The sequence below is a fragment of the Simochromis diagramma genome, unplaced genomic scaffold (genome assembly GCF_900408965.1).
Source record: "Simochromis diagramma unplaced genomic scaffold, fSimDia1.1 OVJJ01000293.1, whole genome shotgun sequence".
In the NCBI taxonomy this organism is placed as follows: domain Eukaryota; kingdom Metazoa; phylum Chordata; class Actinopteri; order Cichliformes; family Cichlidae; genus Simochromis; species Simochromis diagramma.
The window spans coordinates 20,407,049-20,419,510 of NW_024386801.1; the positions used below are offsets into that span (position 1 = coordinate 20,407,049).

Below are 12,462 nucleotides of genomic sequence, written 5' to 3' on the forward strand. Positions count from 1 at the left end.
TGTATCAGGCTTTGGTTACAGACAGAAGCTGTTAGCAGTCAGTTCTTGGTTGGTTACTGTCTTAATCTGAGAATAGTCAGGAAAGCTATACCAGATTTACCCTTAAATAATTAATAATTGGTCTGTTCCACTTCAATATGTGGATAGTTTGATGAACTATTACTTACAGACTTTATGGTCTATGGTTCTCCAATTAAATGTTTTCAGGATGCCTGTCCTTGCAAACATGCATGCTGCATGTTAATAAAAGTATTTTTTAATTCATCCCTGTGTCCCATTTTATTGATTTTTTTATCAGGAATCGCTTAGCACCGATCAACACTTAAACTGAAAGAAAACTAAAACAAGGACTGAATGTGACCATTAATCAATCATCCACATGGTTTAGTATATTAGAAGCTACAGCAAAGCAACCTGTGGAGAATATCAAACGTCATCGTACACGTGCATTGACCCAGAGTAATACAGTTAATGCTGTAAGTTATTTGCCAAAGTACTATGTAATTCAGCAAATAAATACATTTACAATTTAATGTCTACTTCAAAAGAACTCTGGACCATAGTGTTGGTGTCGACAATATCATAACCTTCTCTCAATCTGAAAGAGTCAGCAACAGAGAATTAATAGCATTTACTGATACCTGACATGTCTGAAACCTTCCTTGGCAAACAAAAGGTTGCTGTTTGATTCTAGCTGGAGACACAAATACTCATTGTGGTTGCATCAGGAAGGGTATCTGGTGTAAAAGTGCTAAATCAAACATGCAGAGCTACCTGTTGTAGCAACCCTTTGTGACGAGGGAGGAGTCAAAAGCAGCTTAACTGAAACCCAACCAAAAAAAAAAAAGTTTGGGGGAAAATAAAGCTTCAAAGCTTACAGCGGGTTATCTGTTCTTCAATCTCAAGTTTTTATACTAAGCTAAGCTGATTGCAGCTTCATCTTTATTGTCAATCATTTCGTCCAACTCTCAGCATGAAAGAAAAAGAGTTTTATTTAGATATACAAGTTAGATTATAAGTGCATCATAAATCTCCTACATACTTTCCTTCCAGGAAAGGCAAAGATTAAGGTCGCACCCTGAAGCAATTGCATACACCCGATCAGCACCAATAATCTTTATGCATGTCAAAGTCTCCAACATCTGTGGGTGTTTATCATATAGGGTAGTAGTTTTGGTTGGTGTTGCTGAGAAATAGAGCTTGGAAGTTGAACACATGCTATTTATATTCAGACGCATCAATTTCGATGAACCTTTAACCCGCATTTACGTAACTCTGAGGTATAAACCAGTAGAGCCTGTTTAACTGTTAAATTTGCAGTCATTTAGAGAAAATGGGACTATTATTTCATCTGCAGTTATATTTGGTATAGCTCTGTTCTAGGAATTCCCTGTCATTCTGCAAGTTTTACCTGGAAAGTCTAAAAAGGAGGGAGAGCAGGGGCAAAGAACAGAGCAGCCTTCACAGTCAACTGGAAATGGTACTGATCAAGTCTGAAATAACATGAAATAGAGGTGCTGTGGTAAAGCTGGGTTGCAAAGTGGCTTGCAAGAGCAGCATCAACCATATGCATCTTTTTTAGTTATTATAATAAAGAAAGTCTTTGTCATTGGCAAAATTTTAAGTAGAGGCAACGACAGGCAACTGACAAATTGGCAAAAGATCAAAACCAAGGACATTTCCTCTGTTTATATTTTTTCATATAACTAAAATGTTTTTTTACACCTAGTTTTGCTTTTAGTTACATTAACCAGAAAAACTGTCATAACCTGAAAGAACTAAATGCTCTTCTTCAATGCTTCAAAATACAAATAAAATGATATTAACAGAAAAATGTTCTCACAGGATCTGAGTTCTCAACACATCTCCTTTTGCCTCAGGTAGGTCAGAACTGATAAGCATTCAAGGGTTTGTAAAAATCAAAGTGTTATTCTGCTTGTTTTCTTTAGACTTCTGACTCACAGCCCAATTCCAGAACAAACAGTATTCACAGATTCTGCATACAATTACAGCTGCGAATTATCACATTCGAAGAAATGATGACACAGAATGATTAGCAGTGCCTGTGCTGTTCTGATGACGAGAGTCACATTTGTGGCAACAATTAAAATGTGTGATTACAACAAACTTGACAACATTGTGGAAAAAAATCATTCACATACTGAACCCTGAAGCACTTTTAAAAAGAAACTACAAGAGTTAAAATACAAAACCAGTACCTGCCTGCTGATGTGGTCAGGTTGTGTGCTGCTTGTCCCCTGTGTTCGCTCTCTGTGCTGGCATGGGGCAGATTTAATCACAACAATAAGACAGCCTGAAAGAAAAAAGAAACAGAGCAGAAAAGAAACAAATATAGGGTGACACATTTTATTTTTATCATTTAAAAGACTATAATGCTCTTTCACCCACGCACACTCTAATGAAGTGTCTGTCCATTAGAGACTAAGGACTGCATGTTCAGTCAGACTTGAGCATTAGACTTTCACAAACAGCATTTTCTCTGATGAACAGGTTTTTTTTCCCAAAACATTGCATATGTGTTCAGACAGAACACTCTCATTATTGAGCATCTCTGTAACAGCAGACGTTTTAGGTACACCTGCTCAACCGCTCATATCTAATCAGCCAATTACATTGCAGCAATTCAATGCATTTAGGCATGTTGACATGATCAAGACATCTTACTGAAGTTCAAACCAAGAATTAGAATGTGGAAGAAAGGAGATTTAAGTGACTTTGAATGGCGCATGACTGTTGGTACCAGACGGGTTGGTCTGAGTATTTTAAACACTGCTTATCTGCTGGGATTTCCCACACAATGTGAGAAAAAATATCCACTGGCTGGCACCAGCTGAAAATCCCTTGTTATTGTCAGAGGTCAAAGAAGCTTGGCCAGAGTGCTTCGAAGGCAAGAGTAATTCAAATAACCACTTGTTGCAACCAAGGAATGCAGAAGAGCTCTAAATGTAAACCTTGAACCTTGAAGTCAAACCTTGAAGCTGATAGGCTACAGCAGCCGAAAACCACACCAGGTGCCACCCCTGTTAGCTAACATCAGGGAACTGCAGCTAAAATTCAGACAGGCACAACAATGCCTGGGTATTGTTGCTGACCATGTCCATCTCTTTTTGACTACAGTGTACCATCTTCTGAAGGCTGCTTCCAGCAGGATAACACAGCTTATATAACGCTCAAATTATCCTCTTGAACAGCGGTCCCCAACCCCCGGGCCTCAGACCGGCACCGGTCCGTGAGTCGTTTGGTACCGGGCCGCGAGAGTTGAGGCCCAGGTGTGAAATGTATAGTTTTCAGGGTTTTTATCGGTTTTCAGCGTTATTTTGTTATCGTTTTTATCGTTAACTCGGTTTTCCTGGGTCTTTTCATGTGTGTTATGAATAAATCTTCTTTTTTTCGGTACCAGTACTAGTTTTATTTTGTTGTATTTATCCGCGACAGCTTAAAGGCCGGTCCGTAAAAATATTGTCAGGCATAAACCGGTCCGTGGCGCAGAAAAGGTTGGGGACCGCTGCTCTTGAACATGACATTTTGTTGTTTCTACTCAGATTATCTTTGCAGTAACCAGAACTTAGTTCAATAGAGTGCCTATGGGATGTGATGTATGTATGGCTCTTATCATGGATGTGTAGCCAACAAATCTGCAGCTGTATGATAGCATTCTAGAACAGCACATTGTTTCTGTTCTAGAAAGATATAAAGTGTCTGGTAAGTGTTTCGTTACGTAACACCTAAGAAGTCAAGCGGTCGCGACAGATGGCTCCGCCCCTCCCTGAGTCTGGTTCTGCTGGAGGTTTCTTCCTGTTAAAAGGGAGTTTTTCTTTCCCACTGTCACCAAAGTGCTTGCTCATAGGGGGTCACATGATTGTTGGGTTTTTCTCTGTATGTATTATTGTAGGGTCTACCTTACAATATAAAGCGCCTTGAAGCGACTGTTGTTGTGATTTGGCGCTGTATAAATAAAATAAAATTGAACTGAATTGAATTAAACAATACAAGTACGGTACTGTGTACCCACAGGGGTGCTGGCCATTAAAGGGTTATCCTAACCTGTTTATTGTTTTATCTGTTAATGTTTGAATGAATTTATAATCATATTTTATACAAAACAAACTAACAAACACAGGTTTACCCTTCTCAGGTTATCTGCAATGGGAAGGAAAAGATGTAGCTATCTCCATGTTGTCTTTGTGTTTACAAAAATGAGCTAAAAATGTGCTATAGGTGCTAGTAAGACGTGAAAACCACTGTGTATGAATAAATACATTTTTTTTAAATGTCAGTTTTTGTAGCTTTACATAAACACAGAAAAGTGCCACTAAAAGTTGAAGACTGGTGTCTGTAAAGGACAAACCACAAAAATACAAACTTTTACTCTTTGTTAAGGGTACAATGGTCCTACCACAATAAGAAGGTCCATACGAGGGTACTGCCGCAGTAGCAAGCTATTGTACCACCAAATGTACAATAAAGCAGTGTTTCCCAACTTTTTGGAGCCATGACACACAGCACCAAACAAAAATATCACAAAAAGCATATTGATAATTTTCCCCCCCGCACCAGGTATAGCAGAATTGGCTCGGGTTGTCCCCAATATCCCATTTTTTGCTTTCTTCTGACCACTACGCATACTAGGGCCTTGATCTGGGTCGGAATTTTCTCCAGGACCCAGGTCAGATTGATTACTTTTTATTTTCAAATATTTATCTATCGCTATTATGTGCTGTGTCAGCTCGCAGCATGACTATTATGTAATTTCTTCTTAGTCTTCTTCTGTTTTACTGCCAGTTGGCAACCTATTTGATTAGAGCAGGTAGTTGTACTGCCCTCTAGTGGAAGAGAATGTAATTGTTCTGCCCGTTACGCCGATCGTTTAGAGCACTAATCAGGTGGAACCAGATAATCTTGCATGGCACACCTGATCATTTCTCAAAGCACACCTATGTGCCGTGGCACAGTGGTTGGGAAACACTGCAATAAAGTACTTGGTCTTCTGAATGTGTATTCATAGATACTTATGTTTTAAATGCATTATATTCCGCTTTAATGTGTATTCGAAGAATCTGATTCACATTTTTAATGAATTTCAGTAAAACTCTAACATAAAGTGTGTTTGTGACAAAGTTAGAAAAAGAATCTAAAAATAAAAAGGAAGCTGCTCAGGAAAAGCATCAGCATCGCGCGTCCAACAGCAAATCTCTGACTAATTTGTCAAATGGAGCATCTGTTTATGGCACCAAAGCCACTCTTGGATTTCAACTTGGATTTGATGTAGCTATCATGTTATGCTGAGTGTTCTGTTCCCACTTAATACAAGATGCTAAATTGTGGGAGTGAGAGGGAGTCTGCTTCTTGTGGGGCTGCAGCCTTGATTAAAAGAAAATTCTGGTGCGAGCAGATGGCTGTGTAGACTTCGCTTGCTTGCTTAAAAGTAGGCTGTCCACCCACCCTCCATATTTTTCACACTTTAGTTTGTCGAATACAAAGCTGAAAAGGAGCGCAACGACTCAAGGCCAAGGCACATCAAAACACACTCTCTATTGTTCCATTGTGAAATTGTTTTGTTATTATTTTTTTCTAGTTATGAGGTTTGTTGTGACATGCTTTTTTTCACATATCTGTTCTGTTTGAGCCTTGTTGTTTGTGTACTGCATTTTGTTTTGTGCATCATAACTTTGCAGCTACAACATAAAATGACTGATATTAAATGATTCATTTAATGATTCAGAAGTGAAACTTAATTGATTGGAGGTTAACTATCAAAAAATGGAATATGTACTGAATTTCAGATTTTGTCTACTCAAATATGCTTATGTTCAGCTACTCTGTTTTTGCAGAATTCAGTTCAATTCAATCCAATTTCATTCAATTTTTAGTGCCAAATAAAAAGCAAACATTGCCTCAAGGTGTTTTATGTTGTAAGGTAAAGACCCAATAAACGGAGAAAACCCGAACAATCAGATGACGAAGAGGAAGAGGAAACTCCCTTTTAACAAAAAGAAATTGGTTGGGTGTTAGGGGAGAGAGACAGGACAAAAGAAGGGACCCAGGAATTAAAAGCAAGCAAAACTGTTGTTTTTTATTTGATTTTTTTATGTTAAAGAACTGCTTGACATGATCTTAAACCTGTAAGACCTGCTATAGTCTCAGGTCTCGCAGCTTGGCCGGTTGACCTGCTCTTGTGCAAGCACATCCTTGTTGGTCTGACAATGTGTTACTTTAAAAAGGACATAATGGAAACTGCAATAGCCGAATAAGACCAATACATAAATTTTGGAATGCAGGAAAAAGAAACTTTAAACACCCTAAATTGTGACAGCTTTGAACACACCAAACCTACGTCAGGTTTCATGCCTGAATTTGAGTTTTTGCATTTGCATTTGTGATATTTAGAGATTCATATTTTGTATTCCAAAATGTTCCAGGTTGGTTTCTTTCTGTTTAATTTTCATCTTTGTTATAGTTTACCTATGTGGGATCTGGTCATGGTTAGTTTTGTTAATATTTTATAATTCGGTATTTCAGTTTATCCTGCTGCCCCTGTGTTCCCTGTGTCTTAATTAAGTCTCTGTCTCAGTTTTCATGTTTGGGTTTCCTGTTTCCTGTTTTATTGTGGCAGTCACTTGCTGCGTAGTTCTACCTTCTCTGTCATGTCATTGGATTATGTTTTGTAGTTCAACTATTGTTCATTACTTTATGTGATTTAGCTGTGTTTAGTTTCCCAGCTCATTCCCTATTAGCCCAGCCTGTCCTTGAGTTCTTTTTTAAAGCACCAGTTGTTGTAAGGGGGGACTATTTGGATTTTTGTACCTCATGGACTTTTTACAGTCAGTTTTCACAGTTTTACTTGTTTTGGTATGTATTTGGGTCCTTCTTCCTCAGTCCATGATAACCTAATGAACATTGCAAGTCTAACCTAAATTTGCAGAAAGTTTACTTATCTCCAAACTGACGGAGCCATTAAAAAGAAAAAGTCGAGTTGAATCTCATTTTATATATCACAAACTCAGCAAGCCACACACCATATCTTCTAAAAACAGAAAGCTAACTTGTCTGTGTACCGATGTTTCAACACATCTTACATTTACCACTCAAGGCTTTGAGTGTAAACACAGCAGAATTGACATATTTCAATATGTGTGATTTATTTATAGGTTTGTAGCAGCTTCCCAGTACCTGCCAGCAGCAGCAACACGCAGACCATGCTACAAGAGAAGCCTCCTCTTTCATCCGATATATAAAGAATTATATCATATGTGGGATTTATTACTCAGAAAGGCTTGTTTTTCTTCAGCATAATAATGTAATGTAAAAGATTACATTACAAAAAAACACCTGGATTTGACTAAGCAGTGTATAGGCAGGTGTACAAATCTGTAATCATAACAAGGTGTAATATCACTTAAAATGCTAGTTTTTTACTTTTATTTCTAATTAATTTTGGTGAATAAGCCTTGAGTGTGCACTCGGTGTATTGAAGGAGATTTAATTAATCTAATGACAACCACAAACCCATCCAACATAAATAAATCGAAGAGTAGCTACAATTTCAGTCAACCAAGATTTTCTTTGTTTTTTGCTGACTTCCACTCTCACACCAGCTGCAGTGATGTAGCACCAAGACATTTTAGCTGCGCATAACAAGTGTTACCACACCCAGCACCTCCTGTCGGTAACAAATGTGAAACTTTTCAACCAGCAAGGCTCTCCTAGTGCTGCTTTTGAGCAAGCATAAACACTTAACTGTGTTTCAGTGACAAAGAAAGTGAATATTTATTATGAACTGGCAAAAGTCGAATTGCTCCCATCAGACTTCTGCTTTCTTACTAACTAACAATATTTCTCAAATACAGAGGTGCAACGTGACAACCGAGATTTTAAAATGCACTGAGGAACATTCATAGACATAAAACAAATCTTGAGTGGACATTTCATATTTTGTAACCAGAAGACAAGTTGTGTCACGAGAGTGTTAAAAATGCTCCTTTATTGTCCTATTAGAGGTACAAAAGCTTGTCATTGGGGTGCTATCCTATAAGATAATTGACAGAAAACATCTTTGGCCCAATAGAGAACAGCTTCGAAGGACCATTTTAAAATGTAATGTAAGAGTACAAAAATGCATCTTTTACAAAAAAAAAGTAAAATACTGCATCCTGGGGTAATAATCAACGGTACATATTTTTATAATTATAAATTCATAGCCTCAGAACTGCACTGCAGTTCATATAGCATATTTCTACCCTTACCAACCTCACCTCAATTCATTGTTCTCAGTTGTTATTTTATACTGGAGAAAACCAAACAGGCCTAGGGAGAAATGATCCCACTGAAACTAGAACCTTCATGCTGTGAGGCAACAGTGCTAAAAGTCTGCCACCAATACAGAAGTGAAACACAATATGAGACTTGAATTTTTTTTTTTTTAATTTAACTTACTACTTTGCATTTAGTAATTAGTTAATATTTCATCTCTGGCTCACTTCCACAGCTTGTCTTTTGTCCCGTCTCCCTCTCATCAGCCCAGCTGGTCATCACGGTAGATGGCCGCCCCTCCCTGAACCTGGTTCTATTGGAGGTTTCTTCCTGTTAAAAGGGAGTTTTTCTTCCCACTGTTGCCAAATGCTTGACTTATGGAGTCACCTCGTTGTTGGTAAATGTAAAATGTAAATAAAATGTAAAAATCTTAAAATCTAAGAGCAACATTAATATTTTACCAAACTTTATATTTAATCATAAAAGCTAAATGAAAGTGTGCAATGATGCACCTATTATTGCTTGGGAACATGTATACCATTGTTTGTGGTTTTTTACCCTTGAGATTGCACGCCTAATTACTTTGGATACCACTAATTAACCCTGCAGGCTACTTCGGTGTTGACTGGGCGGCTATGGCTCAGGAGGTAGAGCGACCGATTGTCTACCAGTCGGTTGATGATTCGCTGGCCAGTTACAGTCTGCATGTCAGCAGATCATTAGGTTGCAATTCATCTATTGCGGTGTGAATATTAGAGAAGGTGCTTGAATATAGAGAAAAAAATGCTTGTGTGATCGGGTAAAGGAGGCTTGCAGTAAAAAGTGCTTTGAGTGCTGAGCTATAGTAGAAAAGTGTTATATAAGTACTTGTCCATTTACTGTTTAAACTGCACTTTTAAGGACAGCAGTGCACTTTTAATGTACTCCTATTTCTCAAAGTGCAGTGAGTGATGTGAGTAAACATGAAAGGACTGTACTGTAAAAAACAAGCAAACAAAAAAACTGTTTTGCTCTCAAGAAATTCGGTGCATGCTTCAAAAACTTTATTTGCCCAATTTAGCTCTGCTCGCTCGATATGATGGTAGCAGACTGACACTGATTTGTAAGTAATACCAACCGTGGTACAACTTGCTATTCGTGTTTATTAGCTCTGTTGCTTCTCTCATTTACACTTTTTTCCCTGCCTGTTCATCGATCCATGAGCGTGAGCTATTTCACCTGTCTGCACCCCTGAATCTTTCATATGATGTCTCGAATTTAAAAGAAGGCGAATGTGTTTGTTTAAAAGTCCCGGGCAGTTCTCACAGGGTAACAAACTGAATCTAAAAAGGTGTCAGAAGCTCTTTGTCTTTCCACAAACAACACAGATGAGGTCAATCCAGCCATTTCCTTCATTGATTCCCTGTATTAAATCTATATGAATCACAACAGAGGGAGTGCAGGTAGAAAGGAGGAGACGAATCAATGAAAAAGGATTTTTAAGCTGCAAGAAAACAGGGATGTGGAGAGAGGGCCTGAAGATCAATGCGAGGGCAGTGACCCTAATATTTTGTACATTCAATCAAGAGTTGTGTTGAGGACTACTTTGCGGGCCAGCCAGAAAAGATAAAAATATCCTCTGGAGTTGTCCTTTAGCAAGAGTGAAGGAAATCCTGGCTGATGGTAAATCCAGTCTGCACTAAATGTAATTTCTAATTTTAAAGGGTCTATTAATTCTTGTCCAGCACCTCTGCCAGTAGTAGTTTTCACAGGGGTCAGAACTAGAGCTAACATTAATAACAACTGTTGTCAGTCCAGCTGGATGTGGCTGACAACAGTGTTTACCATTTGACAATGTCCTTTTGGAAATAACATATGAGGCCATTAGGTGCCATAATAGGTCAGACCCCACACAAACACATCCAGGCTAACGGGGAGCGACAGTAAATCACTCTAATCCAGCCATGAGATGAAGGCAGGTTATTCCCCCATGACGGTGGGGGGTGGGGGGGTTGTGTCACAAGCTGGGCTACAGTTTACCAGCTTGAGTCATGATGAAAGCTGTGATAGAGCTCAGCTGTCACTCAGGATGTCTGAGCCAGAAATCTCTGATCACCTGCCTTAAACACACACACACACACACACCAACAAAACCACAGGCTGCACACCTCAGTTAGTGGGGACATAGAGAGATGCTCAGGGAGAAGATCCAGCTGTGGAGCCATCACACAGGATCTACATGCACGCATTTGGCATCAGCTTTGTCACAGACATAAAAATACTGTGTAAAAATCTGACAAGCAGCCAAGGCTTATTTGTGCAAGATTATCTCTTTTTTTCCCTCCCTCTTTCTCTCTCTCTGTTTCCATCTCTGCTCTTCTACAGATCGACATCATCATCGCTGATGCTGCTACCCTCCAGGTCCCTCAAGCAGAGATTTGAGTCATCTCCCTCTCATCCTCTTCCAGCCCTCAGCCCCGTTGAGTCCGACTGTCAATACAGAAGCACTAAATGCTGCTCAGACTGTCAGAGAGAGACTGCAGCGTGCCTTTCACACTTTACACAGTGTGTGTACAGCCTGCACGAGCACAAAGTATCCTACGCCTGAGAGGACAAATGTGGGGAAAGGAGGAGAAGCGACTGTTTGAACAAGACCCAAACTCCGCAGAAGTTGGTTGTACGGCTTCTCACGACGAGATGGGAAAGAAAAAGAGGATGAAGGGACCAAACTGTGAAAATAACATCCAGGGAGATACGGAGCGATCTTACCTCCCCACGGTCCACACACACACGCACACACACAGATCTGTGTATTTCTGCTGCCGCGCCGCTCCACTCACCTACAGTAAATCACTTCCATGACTCACGCAGAGGGGAGATAACCGGCTCTCAGGAAAAGTGGAGTAAACACTCGTTGCAAAGGCAGGAAGGGCTCTCGCTCGCTCGCTCTCGCTGCAATGCTGCTATCTCTCATCCTCGTTTCTCCTCCTCTGTCTCTTCTTTCGCTTTGATCTCTCACTCTCTCTCTCTCTTTCTCTATCCAGTGGTGCCCCCCTCCTTTCTCTCTCTCTCTCTCTCTCAAACTCTGCCACCCCCTCACGCTCCACCACAAGGTGTCACAAACACTGTGTCTGCTCCCACTGCCTCTTATTGGCTCCCACTTTTCTCTCCTCTTCTCTCCAGCCCCCACCCTGCACTATCTCTCTCTCTCTCTGGATTTTCTGCCTTAAAGAGGCAACGTGTTACACCTATAGCTACACAAACTCAAAGCATGTCACTTCAGCCGCTTTATTTATTCTAAGTGGGTAAGCATCGCATAAAACCACCATCGCATTTGTGCCTGCCTCAGGGAGTTGTGAGCCCTGGGGCTTATGTAGTGACTTTGCATAGCTGGAAGGCTATGCCAAGTCGCTTTGTGTAGGCACTTTTATTTTTTACTTCAAGCAAATTTATTTTTACTAACACTATTAGCATGATTGAAATGCATAAAATACATTTCTGGTCCTCTTTGACACACTGCAAAACATCCTAAAGCCAGCTTCCAAGTGTGGCAAACTGCAGTTCCTCTAATGGCCACTTGAGGCCAGTTCCAAAGGCTAGTTGAAACAAAACACTCCAATGTCAAAATGCCCTACTTTACAGCATAAATAAATGTAGTCACAGTGTGCTTTGTTCGCTTTATGTCAAACATAGCTGGTATACAGAGGCTCGTGGCTTACGAAGTTGCATTTTGAAACCTCGAGCTCAGCAGTTTCAGCATCACCGGCTTGATGTTTTGAACCCGGACCTGACCTGCGAAGTGAAATGGATTTTGAGAGGAATGGCGCTCAATCATTGGCTCATACTTTGTGACTGACAAATTATGAGCTAGTGTGCTTAGCCTGGATAATCCTCTTTTCAGAATCTCATAATGAAACTTATGCATTCAATAAGGAAGATTGATGGTCTCACATCTGTCCACTCCTAGGTGCTGCTGGCTAAATCTAAGCTTTTTCACTCTCACTTTCCCACGCTGTCAAGCTGTTTGTGTTATCACTGGTCTGGTCAGATCACCTTCTCCCGGCATTCTCCAGGCCAATCAGGATTCATGCTGTGTAATTTAAATCTCACTGCACATCTGTCTTTCTCCTTTGCAGACGCCTTTGTGCAACCGACCTTCTCCCCATGTCCACCGCTCATCACTCAAGCGCCGATCCGCCAAGACAGGCCATT

The 12,462-nt window shown here is 40.0% G+C and overlaps 1 protein-coding gene across 2 annotated transcripts in view; it reads right to left on the minus strand.

Annotated features, from left to right (window-relative positions):
- LOC120730225 (alpha-1,3-mannosyl-glycoprotein 4-beta-N-acetylglucosaminyltransferase C-like) overlaps positions 1-11,404 on the minus strand; it is an 80,643-nt gene extending 69,239 nt beyond the window's left edge. Inside the window, exons 1-2 of one of the 2 annotated variants that reach the window (XM_040026467.1) lie at positions 11,091-11,404; positions 2,220-2,314 (exon numbers count right to left, since the gene is read on the minus strand). The gene's annotated coding sequence lies outside the window, so the exon portion shown is untranslated. The remainder of the gene's footprint in view (positions 1-2,219; positions 2,315-11,090) is intronic. The other variant, XM_040026466.1, reaches the window with a different exon arrangement.
- Between the last annotated feature and the right edge of the window lie 1,058 nt (positions 11,405-12,462).